General features: G+C 52.7%; 1 long non-coding RNA gene and 1 pseudogene across 1 annotated transcript; both read right to left on the bottom strand.

The window, feature by feature from the left end:
- Positions 1-8,243, bottom strand: part of LOC125318825 — a 157,891-nt pseudogene extending 149,648 nt beyond the window's left edge.
- LOC125318836 lies at positions 2,757-6,869 on the bottom strand. Its single transcript, XR_007200506.1, has 2 exons — positions 5,830-6,869; positions 2,757-4,887 (listed from the first exon to the last, which is right to left on the bottom strand). It is a non-coding gene; the product is annotated as an uncharacterized LOC125318836 (long non-coding RNA).
- Positions 8,244-17,639: the final 9,396 nt, after the last annotated feature.

Below are 17,639 nucleotides of genomic sequence, written 5' to 3'. Positions count from 1 at the left end.
CGAAACCCAGATTTGCCTTTGAGGCTCTTCCTGATTTTGCAGTTTTTGTAAACCTATGCTCTTACTGGCCAATGTGATGCGCAAGAACGTCATCTCTGGTTCCCAGAATGGATCTTCTTGCCACACACTTTTTCAAAAACTATTAACCACTCAACTTGAAATGATCATTCGACTGCTTTTGATGGGATGACTCTGATACCAGAATCTGGCAGGATATGGTCCAGCAATGATACACCTCCCTATTACTGCAGCAGAATTAGAAAATCTTTTCAGGGACTCACTGTCATTTCAAATTGCCCTTGCAGACTATAACGGACAGTTTATTCACACGATGCCTCAACATGCATTGTTGCAATCTTTCAAAGAACTTCCCTTCCAACCAAGATGTCTACAATCCAAAAAAACCTATTCCTGATGCAAAAACTGTTTTCACTGATGGATCAGGGAAAACACACAAAGCTGTAACCCTGTGGAAAAATGATACAGGACAATGGGAACACTCAATAACTTTCCAACCTGGATCTACCCAGCTAGTCAAACTCGCAGCTGTGGTAGAAGCATTTCGTCTTTTTTCACAGGAACCTATTAACCTTGTTTCTGACTCTCTTTATGTTATGGGAATCGTTGAGAGAATAGAACATTCATTCCTGAAGTAAGTCTTTAACAAATCTTTTTGTGTTATTAACCACTTTATATAACCTTTTACTTCACAGGTCTCATGCATACTACACCCTACACTTAGGTCACACACCGCCCTGCCCAGACCTGTAGCGGAAGGTAATGCAAGAGCAGATGCTTTCACCATGACAGCCACTATACAACAGAAATCAGGGCAGGCACCTTTCTCATGATTTCTATAATCAAAATGCCCAAGCACTGGCAAAACAATTTGGCTTAACCTTGCCACAAGCTTGAGATACAGTGAATGCTTGTTCACAGTGCCAGCAAACTTTTTCCTTACCACTAACATTGGGAACAAACCCATCAGGGTTAAAACCTAATGATATTTGGCAAACAGATGTTACCCACATATCGAGTTTTGGGATTTTTAAATATGTGCATGTTTCTATTGATACTTTTTCAGGGTTCATAGTAGCAACAGCTCACAAAGCTGAAAAATCAAGAGATGCCACTCGACATTGGCTGCGTGCCTTTGCTACTATGGGCGTTCCTCAATAGATATGAATAGATATCGGACCTGCATATACATCTCAAAAAACACAAGATTTTCTCCACACTTGGGGGATCAAACAGGTCTTGCCCATTCAGGTTACAGGTATTGCCCATTCTCCAACAGACCAAGCCATAGTGGAGAAGGCACACTACACATTGAAAAACATGCTACAGAAACAAAAAAGGGGGAATCCCATAGGCATGCTCCCTCAGGAGCAGCTTGATAAAGCAACCTATGTTTTAAAGTTTTTGAATCTTTCCACTAGGGATGACCTCACAGCACATCAAAGGCACCTAGGTCAAACAACTGATGGAGAAGGAGTTCACCCAGAAGTCACATACAAGGATATACACAGTGGTCAGTGGAAAGGTCCAGTTCCACTGTTAGCTTGGGGGAGAGGTTGTGGATGTGTTCCTTTGCCCACAGTGTTGGGGTCACTAAGCCATCAGCTGAGCCAGCTGGTGGGCCAGAGAGCCCTGAAATAGCAAAGGCCTGATGGTGGAAGAACTTAAGATATTTGAGATACCATTCTCACCTTTGTGTGAGTAAAGGAAAAGCCTCTCCCACAATTCCTTGTGGGTGAATTGTAACCTTACACATCCCCCAGACCCTGAGTTAAAGAAAACTACCTCTCCCAGCAGCCTGTGCAGCTGCAAACCTGACCTGGTGCCCCGCTCCGCCCCTTCCCTCTGCTCACTGGTTCTCTTCCCTAGTCCTGCCTTTGTACCACCCATGTGCCCTCAGATTACTGGCTCGAGAACACTATGTAAAGCTGATCAAAAAGCATGCTCGCTCTCTTTTGCATCTGGTCCCCTCTGCGGAGGATGAAATAAACCTTGACTATGGAATGTGCCATGAGGAGGGTCCTCCTTGGCTCCTTATCTCTGGTAATACTGAGTGTGTGCCATCAGTGCTTAACATCTGCATGGGGCTGAAAGGAGAAGCTTGCTAGCATGCACACCCGAGCAGTCTCACGCCTGAGACAGTTTTGGAGAACACAGCAGCGATCTCCCAACTGCCCTAACACCCCTCACTCTTATACCACAGGACCATATTGGCTTCCAGCAAGATACATCAAACCCAGCCAAAGATGACAATGAGTCCTGTCATCTTTCTTCTCCTATATTGCCATCAAATGGTGGAAAGAAGAATCTACTGGGCACACATTTTTGACCCACTACTTTTTCGGCCTCTGACCTGGTGGGATCCAGAACCTCCCCTCAGCAACAATGGAACAGAATGGGTAGGAGGAACTTGGCTTCCTCCCCTACATCAGGATATTGTAAATACACACATTACTAATGCTTCTTACGTTACTGATTTACCCCCTATTTGCTTCAAGTGGAATCAAACTAGTACCTTTTTACCTTTACCTTTTGCCAATTTTTCTATGCAATTGCACTTGATATATAAATCCTATGGAAAAAATTTAACTGCTATTGCATTGCCGACCATTCTGTCCATCTCCAACAATACTGTGGATGCCGCCCCACCTCATTATCCCAAATGTCGTTTTACATCCATTTCCAATTTACGGTGTTTGGAACGGACATCATGTTTAGGACAACAACCACAACAACTCTTACAATATGGGAAATTGATTTACTGGGGACCACATAGTATCCTCAGAGAAAAGGGGACAAATAAAACCATTCTTCGCTTGCAAAAGGCAAACTACAGCGTTGTTTGGCATGATAGTGGAATAGCCAGACCATTGATTAAACATTGATAATAATCAATCATGTGTTCATAACTATCTGTGGAAAATGCTGTTACCTGCCTTCGATAATACGTTATACCAGGTGAACCTGAACAAGAATGCTACCATTGCAAATATAACTTCGCTAAAGAAACAACCACTAATGACTTGTACTTCACACCCATATGTTTTTGTTTTAGCTAATAATTTTTCAGTTGATCATAGGAATGGCTTGTATTTTCTGTCTGCTAATTCTTTTTGTCTTTAAATCATATGTAACCAATGAAGATGTGAATAACTTTTCTGTTCTTCTTCCATTTAAGAGAAGACTGCAAATTTGGGTACCTGTAAACCTGACTCAGACTTGGGAAGGACAAGATGGACTGTCACAATTGGCTCGATTATTCCAGGAGGAAATCCAAAAGAGTAAGAAACGAGTTCGCAAATTTCTCGGTTGACTGATCTTTGCCATCATTTCTGCTGTAATAGTTTTAAGCACAGCCTTTGCAGCTGGTGCAGCTTTAGCTAATTCCATTCAAACAGCCCACACTGTGGGACAAGCTCTAACCAATATTACAAAATAATTACAAACACAAGAGCAAATTGACAAGGAAATAATGACCAGAGTAGATGCCTTGGAAAGTGCTCTTTTGTGGATTGGCAAAAGAGTTGAGGCTCAAAAAACCCACATATCTTTACATTGCGATTGGGAACACATACATAACTCTTTATGTGTCACTCCTCTTCCGTGGAATGAAACAGAACGAAACTGGGAAACAATCAAAAACCATCTCCAAGGAGTCTTTGATAAAGCCCTAAGGCAAGATATCCACTCACTTCACGCTCAGTTAAAAGAGCAACTTAGAGATTTGCAAACTCTAGAGGAGCAAAAGGTACTGACTGACTTAAAAAATGATCTTACTTGGGTAAATCCAAAAAATTGGTTTTCAGGAATAAATTTACAAGCTTGGGTTTTTATTGGATTAGGTTGTCTAGCAGTGGTATCTTTTTTGATATTCTGTCTTGTCCTTTTCAACATAATCAGAGCCGTTAAAGGCACACAAAAACAAGCTATGGTTGCACTTGCTTTGTCCATGACTCCAAAAAATAAAATAGGGGAGTTGTTGGGTTAACAGGTGTTGGTATAAGGAAAGAGTTACACAGAGAACGACAGCAGCAGCACCAGCAGTACCAGCAGAAGGTTTCTCTGACACAGCGTGCACCTGAGATAGAACTGAACTAACGAGTTTCTACTTCTACGTCAACATAAGACGCACACGCTTTATGCACATGCTCTACGCACATTCTTCACGCTCCTTCACTGTGGCCTTGGAGAGAACAATGGAAAATGTCAAGAAGACAGATTTATTGTAGGACTGTGATCACGGCTGTAAGCTCTTAGAAGTAAGGATATATATACTGGTGCTTTTGAATAAACCTTAGATTCACCTGCATCTCTGCTGTTGGTGGGTCTCCTTCCTTCACGTATCACAGGAGGATACGTGTTGGATGATCCCCAGTGACCATTGTTGGGCAGAGCCTTGGTGATCCATGGTCCTGGTGATCCGTGTTGCGAAGACACCTGGCTGGGGTCTCCACATCTTCCTGGCTCCCCGTGGGCACCTGGATGAATCCAGGGGCAGGAACATCCCTTGGGATGCAGAGTGACATTGGGAATTCATTGGGGAGAGCAGATTTGTTGAATATTGACCCCCAAAAATCTTTTCCATTCAATCCTATCTTCTGGTGACATCCAGGAATACTGGACAGTCCTTGAGGTCTTTTCCAACCTCCGTGATTCCAGGATTCTGAATTTCTCTGGCCCAAGGGCATCTTCCACAACAAAATGGACTGGATCAAAGATCAAGATTCTGGAGACAGTGGGGTGGAAACCCCCTCAAAAAAGCTTCTTCACTCCAACCCAAGCACGAGGATCCCTAGCTGGCACCGACACGGAACTCCTTTTCTTTTGGTTTTCTTTTCATTTCTCTTCATCCCTTCAATACACTTGAAACTGGGGAAAAATAAAGACATTGAACTAAGAGAGGGGTGGGGACATGAGGGATATGACATGGATGGAAACATGATGGGGACACAGCCATGGGTGAGGACACAGTGGGACAGGGCCAGCGACACATGGGGATATGGCCATGGCCAGTGCCATGGGGGGAACTTGCAGGGGATGTGGGGGGATGCTGGGTTTGAGGGAGTTGAGGGTTCCTGGGAGGGACTTGGGGCTTGCTGAGGGCTTTGGGGCCCCCAGGCCGAGCGGCTCCAGCTGCGCTGGGAGACCCTGGCGGAGGTTCTGGGGCAGCTGCTCAAGGACCCCCTGAGCTGGACCCCCAGCCAGCATTAGGCTCCTGGAAGGGAATGACGGTCCTTGTCCCCAGGAAGGAAATCCCAGCACCCCCAGGGTGTCAGGGGTAGCTGAGGCCACAAGAGGGAGGGGAGGGCCAGACACAGCTGTCCCCCTGGAAAACTGCACCCCAAAACCACCAAAACTCAGGGATTCCTCCCAGAAAAAACTGCCAGGAGATGCCTGAACTGAGGGCAAGGAAGGATGGGACCCCCAAGCTGAGTTGGGAGGGGTCCCACTCCTCATACTCTTCATCCTGCCTGCTTCTCCTCTCCGGCTGTTCTCCCGCTTCTTCCTCTTCGGGGGGTCCCAGCACCTCTTGGGGTTTGCTGGGTGTCGTCTTGGGGTTCAGGTGCCCCCCAAAACCCCGTCAGAGTGGGGTGACATGGGGGGGAAAACAGGGGTCCCCATTCCCGATCAAACGCCAGGTTCTGCCCCCCCCAATCTCAGCCCCCCCCAAGTCCCTCCCCACTGCTCCCCAAGAAACAGGACCAGGGCGAACTGGGAAGCTTTATTGGGAACACTGCCCTGGGCAGGGGCAGAGTGACAGCGGGGCTGGGGTGGACACATGACCCCCCCAAAATCAGTGTGGGGACAGACCTTGGGGTCCCGGCCGGACCTAAGGCCACGGGGAGGGGCTGTGGCCGCCGGCGGCTCAGGAGCTCTGTGGGCAGAGCAAAGGGGGTGACACCCCCACATAGGGTGAGGTTTCCTCCGGCCAGCGGCGGTCAGATTCAAAAAGAGCTCTGGGGAGCACGGGGAACCGGAGCGGGTAAATAGAGCCGTGGCACGTCTCCGAGGGCAGGGCTGCGGGTGTTCTCCTGCCCGTGGGGTTTGTAGTTTGTTTTTGTGTTGAGATTTGGTTGGTTGGGTTTTTCAGCAATGGTCCTCACACGATCAAAAGCTCCAGCCACTAAAAGAGTACCCAGCCAAGCAGAACCCTCCCAGAAGGACGCGTCTGTCCAGATCCCTTCCTGTGAGGAGTGTTTGAGCCTGGCAGTAGCACCAGGGGATGCTGTCAAAGACACCTGCCTGAGGTGCAAACAGGTGAACGATCTCCTTTCCCTGGTGGCCGAGCTTAAGGAGGAAGTGGAAAGACTAAGGAGCATTAGAGAAAGGGAAAGGGAAATAGACTGGTGGAGTTTCACCCTTCCATCCCTGAGAGAAGCCCCTCAGCAGTCAGAGCACTCCCATGCTTCTCACCATCAGGCTGAGGGAGGAGACCTGGGGGATGAAGGGGAGTGGAAATGGGTTCCTACCCAGGGACGTAATAAAAATTCCTCCCAACCCCCATCACCTCCCCAGGTGCCACAGTCTTCCTCGCTTTGCACTTTTCACCTTTCTTTCCTAGGCAGGCGCAGTCTCTCGTTGGCTGCTTCTGCAGTTTCTCTACTGGTCTCAGCAAGCTTTGTTCATCATTTCTGAGACTTTTGTTCCCCATTTCTTGCCAACTTACATTCAGTGCCTTAAGTTTGTGGCCAATATTTGCTAACTTTTACCCTGTACCTTATACTTGCACAGGTACAATGATTTGAACCCTTTCAACTGGCACGGGCACAACAGACCCAGCCTGGGCACAGGGAGGGAATTTATTACCAACCAAATCCCAGCAGCACAAGGAGAAGGCAAAGAAATCTCTCCAACACCTTCCCCCCACCCAGCGGGGATCACCCGGAATGGAGGTCACCAGGGCTCTGCCCAATGGGGGTCACTGGGAATCATCCAACGCCGATCCTCCCACGGGGGATGGAGCTGGAGCAGCGCACGAAGCTCTTCCCGCACTCGGGGCACTCGCAGGGCTTCCCTTAGCGGTGCCTCCGTTGGTGTTTGGTCAAGTTAGAGCTGCTGGAGAAGCTCTTCCCACACTGAGGACACTCGTAGGGCCTCTCCCCAGTGTGGATGCGCCGGTGCCTGACGAGGTGGGAGTTGCGGTTGAAGCCCTTCCCGCAGTCGGGGCAGCGGAAGGGCCTCTCATCCGTGTGAATGCGTTGATGTACGAGGAGATCGGAGCTGGTTTGAAACCTCTTCCCACACTCAGAACATTCATAGGGCCGTTCCCCGGTGTGGATGCGCTGGTGCCGGATAAGGTCGGAGTTGTAGCTGAAGCCCTTCCCACACTCGGGACACTCACAGGGCATCTCCCCGGTGTGGATCCTCTGGTGTTCCTTCAGGCTGGAGCTCCGGCCGAAGCTCTTCCCACATTCCGCACACTCATAGGGCTTTTCCCCAGTGTGGATCCTCTGGTGTTCCATCAGTTGGGAGCTCCGGCCGAAGCTCTTCCCACATTCCCCACACTCATAGGGCTTTTCCCCAGTGTGGATCCTCTGGTGTTCCATCAGCTGGGAGCTCCGGCCGAAGCTCTTCCCACATTTCCCACACTCATAGGGCCGTTCCCCAGTGTGGATCCTCTGGTGCTCCCTCAGACGGGATTTGTAGCTGAAGCCCTTCCCACATTCCAAGCACTTGTGGGGCTTCTCCCCACCCTGAGGCTTCTCCCCCACCTCCAAGCTCCCCCTGGATCTCGGGCTGCCTTCCCGGATCAGGGGGACTCTTTCCTCCTTGGATCTCTCTGGGCTGCGTTTGCAACCCCTCCTCCTGCGGCATCTCCGGGGCTTTTCCTCCTTCTCCATCCAGCCACGCCTTGGGAATGACAAATCCTGGTTTGAGGCAAGAAACAAGGGGTGAGTGCCTCGGCCTGGGGGTTCCTCCTGCCCAGGTCCATCTCTGGGAGCCTCCAGAAGTTTTGTGTCCATAAAAACCCCAAACCACCACGATTCAGCCAAAAAACCCCTCCCTGCAGTTCCCCCTCTCTGATCTCTCCACTTTGGGGTTCTGGGGCTCTCCTTTCACTGGGCTCATCGGCGTCCCATGGCTCCCAGGGTTTCCCCTCTCCGGGGTCCCACTCAGGGATGATCCAGGGGGCTTTTGGGGTCCCAGGGGTCCCCTCTCCCCTTGTGGCTTCCAGTGATCCCAGGGGTCCAACCTTATCCAGGTTCACCCCCTCCCCAGGCTGCCAGGGGTCCCCCAGCTCCGGGATCGCCCCTCTCCCCTCACCCCACTCCGGGGCTCCCGGTGTTCCCCTCCACTACTCTCCCAGGGAGTCCTAAGGCCTATGTCCCCCTCCCACCCTGGACCGGCACGGAGCCCCCAAAATATCCCCCAAGGGGCATTTGCGGCTCAGCTTTGGGGGCCCACAGGATCCAAACATCGCCCAGCCCTGCCCCAAAATGAAACCCTCCCAGGGACCCACAAAGAGATTTGGGGCTCCATTCTGGAAGCTGTGAGCTCCAAACACCCCCCAAGAGAAAACGCCTCTCGGGGACCCCCAAGAGATTATGGGCGAGCTCCCCCTCCCCGCTCACCTGCGGGATGCTCCCGGGGCCGCGGCGGACAGAGCGGGCTCCGACCCTGCGCTTCCCCTGCTGCTTTTCCTCTTCCTGCTCCTCCTCTGCCTCTCTCCCTCCCCTTCCTCCCGCTCCTCCTCCCTCACCTCCTCCTCCATCGTTCTTCCTGCTCCTCCTCCTTCCTAATCCCGCCTCCTTCTCCTCTTCTCTCCAGGCCCTTCTCCTGCTCCTTCCTCACCTCTTCTCCTCCTCCTCTATCCCTTCTCATGCTCCCCCTGGGCCCAGCGCCCACCCTTGGCCCCCCCTTTTCTGGACACGGTTGCATCCCACGGGAGGAGCCGAGATGGAGCCAGGGCAGGTCGGGCTGGGGCAGCACTGGGCTCTGGGCCCAGCCTGGGCACCCCCCATGCGCCCCCTCCCCAAATTCCCCTGGTGACTCAGGGGGGTCCTGGCACCTTTTGGGGGTCCACAGCCCCGCGCCCTCTGACTGGCTGTAATTTCTTAGGGGGATCTTTTTCCCAAGTCTCCACCTGGACACTGATGACAACACACCAATGTGGTAGGAAAGAAAAACAACAACGGAAAAGAGGAGGAAGAGAAAAAAAGTGAGGACTGGGATGTTTTACAGCACCATCTTATCCTCAAAATTTGCCAGCTGATCCAGATCATTTGTATCCCCAGTTTCCAGGACAGGGAAACAAAGAAGTTCAGGATTTCAGAGGGTTTCTCTGTGGTGGGGAGCAGCAGGACAGGGCAGCACGGGCTGGGGGCCTGTGGGGAGCTGTGGGGCCGGGCCGGGGCTGTGGGGCAGCCGGGGCTCAGCGCCGGGCACTGCCTGACCCCAACACCCCCCGGGCAGGGCCAGCAGTGGCCCCCGGCCCCAGGAGGCTGCGGGATGTGGAAGGATCAGGATTTTCTTTTATCGCTCTTGTTTGGGTCACTGGAGAAACGAATGATTGTGCAGAAAGCTCAGCAGCTGTCAGAGGATGAGCACCCTGTTGGGGTTTTAGGAGTTCTCCTAGTTTTTTTTCTGTTAAAGGAATTTTCCCCATACGTGTTGCTAGGGGGACAAATGGCAGGGTATTTAAGAAAAACAAAGAGCTAGCCGCTGGGGGTGGGGGTGCATACCGCTACTCTTTTTTTTCACCTGGGTGTGCGGTCAGTTCCGTCCCTGAACGCCAGATAAGGAGGCTGTTTTTCGTCAGCTGTTTTTTCTTCTGGGGAAAAACCCCCAGGATCCCCAGCCGGCCTTCCCTGCCCCGCTGGGAGCTGGGCCATGGCCGCCCTGCCCCGCCGTTGTTTTGAGCCTTCGCTACGTTGTAGCCCTGCTCGCCTTGACTGCCCAGACCTCCGGGGGGTTTCCCGTTCGGATACATCTCATCTGCCACCCGCAATTTGTGCTCATCCCTGCCGTTCTAGCCTGCCATTCCCAAGGGTCTGGCTGCCCAGGGGTTTGTGAAGCCTTTGTTCCATCCCTTCCCGGGATCCCAGGCCGCCAGTGCCGCGTGCTCCCCGAGCTCGCTCCGGAGCGCCCCCTGCAGCCGCGGGGGAACCATCGCACCTGCCCTGCTCACCGGGAGCCACCAGCGCCCCTGCCGGCTGCGAGCGGAACTGCACCCGAGGGGAAAGGGCCTGACAGCCGAGAAGGCTGGGACTGGGTTTGTGATTGTTTGCTGTTACTGCCATAGTTGTTTGTTTGACTGGTTATACACATATAGATACATAATAGTAAAGAACTGTTAATCCTATTTCCCACGTATTTGCCTAAAAGCCTCTTGATTTAAAAGTTATAATAACTCGGAGGGAAAGGGGGTTGCATCTGCCATTCCAAGGGGGGCTCCTGCCTTCCTTAGCCCACACCTGTCTTTCAAACCGAGACACGCCCACAGGCAGTGAGGGGGCTGCAGGAGAGGCACAAGAAGCCCCTGCAGCACTTGGCCAGAAAGGCTCAGCAGGGGAATGCAAGAAGGGATGAGCAAAAGGCCAAGGTGAAGGCAAAGGCCATGGCAGAGTTTCTACAGCCCCCCAGGGATGAACCGCAGGGCCCAAGGGGGCCCCAGCACCCAGGGGACGGCGGCGGCCACAAGCACCTGGCACAGGCATTGCCCTCCTCGGCACGGCAGAGCCCACCCAAACAGCCCCTGCCAAGGAATCAGGGCTCCAGCTGCAGGCCACAAGGACACTGCAAGCACAGACAGCAGCACCCTCAGCACAAGCAAGTCCACCCCTGATGGACATGGATTGTCAGGGCTCTCAGAGCTCCCAGCACACCAGGGACCCACCGCACCAGAGCCCTCAAGAACATTCAGGGCACGTCTGGATCGAGACGAGGCCGCACCTGATGGACACAGGGGCCTCTTGATCCACTCTGAATCTGAGACCTAAGGGGGGAAATTGTCAAGAAGTTCTTTCATTATTCAGGGAGTAAGTAGGAAAGAGGAGCAGATGTGTTTTATTCAACCATTATCAGTAGATATGGAAGATGGGTTCGAAATGAATCAATTTCTGTTTGCTCCTAATTGTGACTGTAATTGACTGGGAAGGGATTTGGTGGCTAAAGTGGAAATACAAATTCCTATTGTAAAAGGAGATACAGAGGCTAATGCTGCTGTACTTTTGTGTCAAATGCCTGGGAAGGCCTCTGCTGAAGGGAACCCAGAAGTGTGGGCAGCCCCAGGGAAATAGGCAAAATTAGATATGGAGCCTCTCCAAATTCCTCTGAAGCAACCAGGACAAGTGGTGTCTAAAAGCAATACCCTGTTCCAAGGGAGGCAAGGAAGGGGTTACAGCCTCTTACTGAGGCCCTGCTAAAGGCAGCGCTTCTGGAGCCAGGCATCTCTCCCTACAACACTCCTCTCCTGCCAGCCAAGAAACCCCATCATGGACACCAGAAGGAAAGCACAATTTTCAAGGCTTCAAAAGCAGATTAACTGAGCCTCCTGCCCTGGCCCACCCAGACAGGGAAAACAATTTGAATTGCATGTGGATGTTAAACAGGGCCATGCCAAAGGAATTCCTGGGCTCAAATGTTTAACCCAGTGGCCAGAGAGTGGCCTCATTGTCTGCAGAATTGTGCAGCCCCGGCTTTAATGGGAACTGAGGCCTGAAAACTGACAGCAGCACAATCTCTCATTGTTCCAGCCTGGCATCAAGGTAAAGCTTTGTTAACCAAAGGAGCGTCTAAATGGATGAGCAGCGCTCGGTTCTTACAGAATGAAACTTGTTGGATGGAACAGGAGGATTCAGAGTTGAAGACAGGGGAACCCAGCCTCCTGTTTGAACGGCCCTGGACACGGGGCTGGCAAGAAACCCATGGCTGCAGTCAAGTGACAGAGCTCCAGACCCGGGCTAGGAGAGATTTACCAGACATTCCCTGGCCTGAGGGAGAAAAGGTGTTTAGGGATGGCTCTGCAAGGGCAGCAGAAGGGAAAAGAGTGACAAGACACGCTGCTCTGAAGGAAAGAGAATGAGACAAAGCGCAGCTCAGCGCCCGCATGCTCAGCTCAAAGGGCCGAGCTGGGGGCGCTTGGAAGAGCCTGGCACTGAAATGCCCTGAGCAGGAAGGCTTCAATATCTTCTGCTAACAGCATGGCAGCTCACAGCGGGGCAGAAGCATTTCCAACTGCTTCAGCAATCCCTGCATCAGTTCTTAAGGCATGTTTGGAACAAACAATTCCAAGATATGAGGTTGTGGAAGCAAGAGACTCAGACAGTAGAACTCATTTTACAGGAAAGATCCTTCAGGCCGTTCTGGCTGCTTTAGGAAGACAGTGGGACCTCCAAACGCCCTGGCAGCCCCAGAGTTTGGGTCGGGTAGAAAGAATGAATGAGGAAAGAAAGAAACACCTTCTGAAGCTGCAGAGAGAAACAAAGATGCCACAGGTACGGCTGCTGCCATTGGCTTTGGCAAGAAGAAGAGCCAGACCCAGGGCAGATATTCAATTAACTCCCCTGGAACTGATGTTTCCAATTCCTCACCCTGCTCATTCTCGACCTAGTGGGGGGTGGAGACCAGGGATGTCTGTTTCAAGCAGTCTGTGGCCAGAATCCTGTCTCTTGTGAAATCTCCACAGCGGGGGAAGCCCCGGGGGCTGCCCACAGATCCTCTGCTGAAATAGTCTGGCTGGGCACCTCCTCTGGCATCTCCAGGCACTGGGGGCCAATCCTCGCTGGCACCGGGCGACCTTCAGAGCTTTCTGTGCCTGCACTCACCACAGCTGCTGCGCAAGACAGCGGGAGAATTCCACTCTGGCTCTCAGTTACACTCACACTCTGGGCTGGGCGGGATTCGATTGCTGGAAAATATACCAAGTTCAGAATTGCTTTAAAATTGTCTCTACTCAGGTTTGGTTGGCCTCTGCCTTGGGGAAAGGAATTTGAAAGTGTTTGTTAAGGGATGTTACACCACTCAACAGAGATGAGCTTAACATCTCAACAGACTGGGAAGAGCCCAAAAGATACCCAAAAAGATAACGACCATCAACAAAACATCAACGCCCATCAGCAAACATCAAGGAACAGCTACCCCAGACACTGCCCCCGGCACAACTGGAGACCCCTGCTCTGGAAAAGGCTGAGAAGGACATCAAGGAGTGTGCACCTAATTAACATCAGAGGCCAAGCAATCCGGGGCCAATAGGAAACCAAATACTAAGAACCGCCCAACTTGGAACCAATGAACATTAAACCGACGGATTTCTATGGGTTTAGACTGCATAAAGGTGAGGAAAAATCAAGTAAAACTCATGTGCCATGGAATGATTTTCTCTGAACACCCGGGCTACGTGTGCATGAAATGATTTCTGTTGCACATCCTGGCCAGAATAAAGTAATGCCTTGATCCTTAACACTAAAAAGGTTGTTGGAGAGTTTTTGTTCTTCCAACAGTTTCAGTGACAAGACTACACAATTAAAATGTTTCTTAATAGTAATCCTACTTTGATATTGTCAGTTGGGTTTGGGCCAGGAGTGTGAGTCAATTTTTAGTCCGAGGAGAAGTAGCAAAAGTCTTTATTAGTTTAGGGGTTTTTTGTGTATGTGTGTGCACAGCTGTTAGAGATGGCAGAATTTTGGAATGGGTTTTTCGATGTTCACCTTTAGGTTGCATTTTGCAAAACTGCAAGAGCTTTCAAGGTGACCCTTTAACTCATAAACAGTTCATAAAATACTGTTAAAAAAAAAGGGGTGTGGAGGGGGGAGGGGAAAGGGGCACAAGCAGCTCATCAGATGGTTGCCCTGGAAGAGAACCTTCCTTCCAGGCAACCAGCAGAGGAGCTTTAGAAATGCAAATTAACTCTGCTGGGGGAAGTGGGCACAATGTCCCAGGCTCTCCTTGCCTGCCACAGGAATTGGGCTGATTCCCTCTGCCCCTCACCCCAAGCTCTGCCTCCCTGCACTGACGGAATTTGCATCGCTAAAGGCAGAGCCCACACTGAGCATCTCTGACTCTGCAACAGAAATCCCTGAAGCTGCAGAGGAAAACAGCAAACGGAGAATGTTGGGAGAACTTCACTCAAAAAAGCGGGGGGGAATCATCCCTCTCCTCACTCCAACATCTGCTGGCACTCTCTGTGTTATACAGGGTGGGTTTGACCACTGGGCTGCTTTTGCTGACACAAGGTCAGTGAAATCACTTGGGAATCCAAGGATGTGATGATTTAATCAGAGAAAAGCGGTCAATTGATGCATCCCTGGAATTTTTGGCAGCGCCCAAAAATGGGGAAAAGATGAACGGCCACCAGAACAAATCCTACAACACCATGGAGCAGCCCCTGGGAACTCAAACAAATTCATACCAGGTGCCAGAGAACCCACTGATCATTTCAATGCATCATTAGATTACAAGCTGTCCTCCAAATCATAACCAAGCACACAGCTCCAGCTCCTGACCTTCTCACCCACCAATCCACTCCCATGAGCAACGCCACATTTCACCCTGGGACGGCATCAGATTCTCTTCCAGCAGAAGGACCAGCAGGTTGTGGAAAATTAAATGACTCAAAGTGCTCTTGGCAAAGAGATGGCCAAGGAAAAGTGGTGAAACAGAGAACAAGGAAATACGAAAGCAGCTCATGTACCACTCCAAATGTGGAAAGGAGGGGAATGGGACACGTTTTTGTGGTTCCCTGGCAGACCATGGGTTAAACCAATGCTGTTTCTCCTGTCAGGTGCTACAGCAACTCTCATCTTTTTACCGTGCACCACACCTTGCTCAGTGCAGCTCATTCAGCAGGGGATCAAGGGCATGCAGGTGGCAGCCAGGCCTCCTGACCCAGAAACGGCCACAAAAGGACACAGAATGAGGTCACTGAGAATAATCCCAAAACCAAAGGCGGCCCAGGAAGAACAGATTAAGGCAATTATAAAAATTGTAAAGAGAAGTGCTGAGAAAATAAGAAGAGGCGGATTAAAGGAAAAAATGAACGTGTCTTTACAAATAGATGGTGTGAATCCCATTGCAGATAGGGCCAGGGACTTGGAGATAAGGAAGTAACCAGAGAAACCACCAATTCCAAAAAATGTTACTAATTGACACGAACTGATGCTCAGAGCCAAGGTCCTGCGAAATTCCTGAACTTCCGGAAGAAGAACAAAGCCTTAACAGAGCCATGAATATCGGATGTTATACAAAGTGGGGGTGCACATTAAGGGGCACATGCAGCAGGCGGATCGGGAAGTCTGTACCTTCCAAGGACCTCAGCCACTGCGGAAAGGGACACGGAGATGCGGCCGGGCAAATCGGCATAAAAAGGAGGCTGCGTCCTCCAACACTTGGACAGACCCCATGGGAAATGCCCCGTGGCCTCTCCCTTTGTCCACGAATAAAGTTACTTTTACACGACTCCTCCGGCTCCTCTGGGGACACAAACCTCTGGCCACGGGAACTTTCCCGCACACTGCCGGCCACGGGGCAGCCACCTCTGTCCTACCCACAGCAGCCGGGACGAGCCAGCGCTGCTCCGGCACCGGCTCCTGCCGAGGCAGCAGCGGGAAGGAGACCGCGGGCAGCCGCTCCCGCAGCGCCCTCACGCCAGGGCGAACACGGCGCCCACACGGCACAACGAACCCGCCACAGCCCCCTGCCACCCCCTCCGCCCGCAGCCAGCCCCGAGCCCCGCCAGAACCGAGCGCGGCTCCCACCTGCGCTGGGGCCGCCTCCGAGCTCCGCCGCCGCCGCTCCCGGGCCCGCACAGACGCTCCGCCAATGGCGCCTCTGCTGCGCCACGGCCGCCCTGCCGGCGGCTCCGGGCCCGGGCTGCTCCCCGCTCCGACCAATCAGCGCGCCAGAACCACGACTGACGGCAGCACCGCCCAATCGGAGCGAGGGGCGGGCTCTGCACACGGCCCAGCCCCGCCCCGTGCTCCCAGCGCCCCCCGGGCTGCGTGAGGGGAAAGCCGCAGCTGAGGAGCAGCCCTGGAACGGGCCCGGCCCGAGCCGCCATTCAGCTGAGAAGAGAAACAAAGCTCTCCGCTGCTCCCGGCCCGACCTGCCCAGCCCTGCGTGTCGGGTGCCTCCAGCTCCTTGGGAAGCCCTGCAGCCTCGCTACTCTCGCCCCTAATTCGGAGCATCAGTGCATGGCTTTGATTTCCCCGAGAAAGGGAAAACCGCCCCAAACCCCTTTGGCTGAGTGCACGAGGGGAGAGATTTGTGGCAGAAAACTCCCAAAGTCGTTTATGCCCAGCTTGGGAAGAACAACCCAAGCCAAGCGGAGCTGGGACCCCCCCGGCAGCGCCTCTCTGCCGCCCCAGCTGAAGCCCTCGCTGGCTGCTCCAGGCTGGATGGGCAGACTGGGAGCACTGGGAAGGGGCCCTGGCTCGGGGCGCAGCCCCCGGGGCAGCCCCACGGCCCCACGGCAGCTCCAAGGCTCCGCCAGCCGGGATGGAACGTGGGAGGGGGAGCAGGGCAAGGGCCGGGGCTGTCGGTGCCCAGGGGACACAAGGGACAGCGAGGGCACTTCACAAGCATTTCATGCAAAAGATAAAATCATAAGGAAGACAAAAGCAACAGCAACAGTGGCACCATAGCCCAGGGCCACACAGGAACATGTCCCATTGGAGTGGGGGGACGCTGGCCCGATGTCAGGCACCCACCACAGCCGCTCTCTCCCTGCCCTCCACAGCTGAAGAGGGGACAGAAAATTTAACCAAAGGCTCATGAGCTGAGATGAGGATCAGGAGAGATCCCTCATCAGACACCGTTACAGGCAAAACAGGCTTGAAATTGGAGATATTAATTGAATTTCTTGCTAACAAACTCCGAGCAGGATAATGAGAAGTGAAAGCAGACCCTTAAAAATGGGGGACCCCCACAAGCCACTCAGTACTCCCAGGACTGGGCTGGCCCTGCCTGGATTCCGGGAGACACAAAAACCGCTCTGTCCCTGCCCTCTGCTACTGCACAGAGACAGGAAATACAAGGAAAGGCCCAGGAGTCAAGAGAAAGCCCGGGAGAGATCCCGCCCCGAGCACCGGCATGGGCACAACAGACCCAGCCTGGGCACAGGGAGGGAATTTATTACCAACCAAATCCCAGCAGCACAAGGAGAAGGCAAAGAAATCTCTCCAACCCAGCGGGGATCACCCGGAACAGGGGTCACCAGGGCTCTGCCCAATGGGGGTCACTGGGGATCATCCAACGCCGATCCTCCCACAGGGGATGGAGCTGGAGCAGCGCACGAAGCTCTTCCCGCACTTGGGACACTCATAGGGCCTCTCCCCGGTGTGGGTGCGGCCGGTGGGTGATGAGTTGGGAGCTTTTTGGGGGGACATTTTCTTTGGGATTTGGGGGTCGTTGAGCGCTGTGGGGTTTAGGGGAGTCGCAGCGTGTTTTTTGGTTTGCTGGGTGCTCTGTTGGGGTTCAGGTGCCACCCAAGGGACCCCAGACCAGGGCTTCTCGTATCTGCAGCCCCCCCGCCCCGGGAGCATCGGCCCCCCTGCATTCCGCAGGTTGCCCGTGGGACGAACTCAGGCTGGAGAAGTTCCTGGAGAACTGTCTGGTGGGAGGGAGCCCAGAGTGCAGCAGGGGAACGACTCCTGTCCCTGAGCAGCGGGAGAAGGCACCGGGGA

This window comes from Corvus hawaiiensis, chromosome 31 (assembly GCF_020740725.1).
Source record: "Corvus hawaiiensis isolate bCorHaw1 chromosome 31, bCorHaw1.pri.cur, whole genome shotgun sequence".
NCBI classification, from domain to species: domain Eukaryota; kingdom Metazoa; phylum Chordata; class Aves; order Passeriformes; family Corvidae; genus Corvus; species Corvus hawaiiensis.
This window is presented reverse-complemented; position numbering and strand designations above follow the sequence as displayed.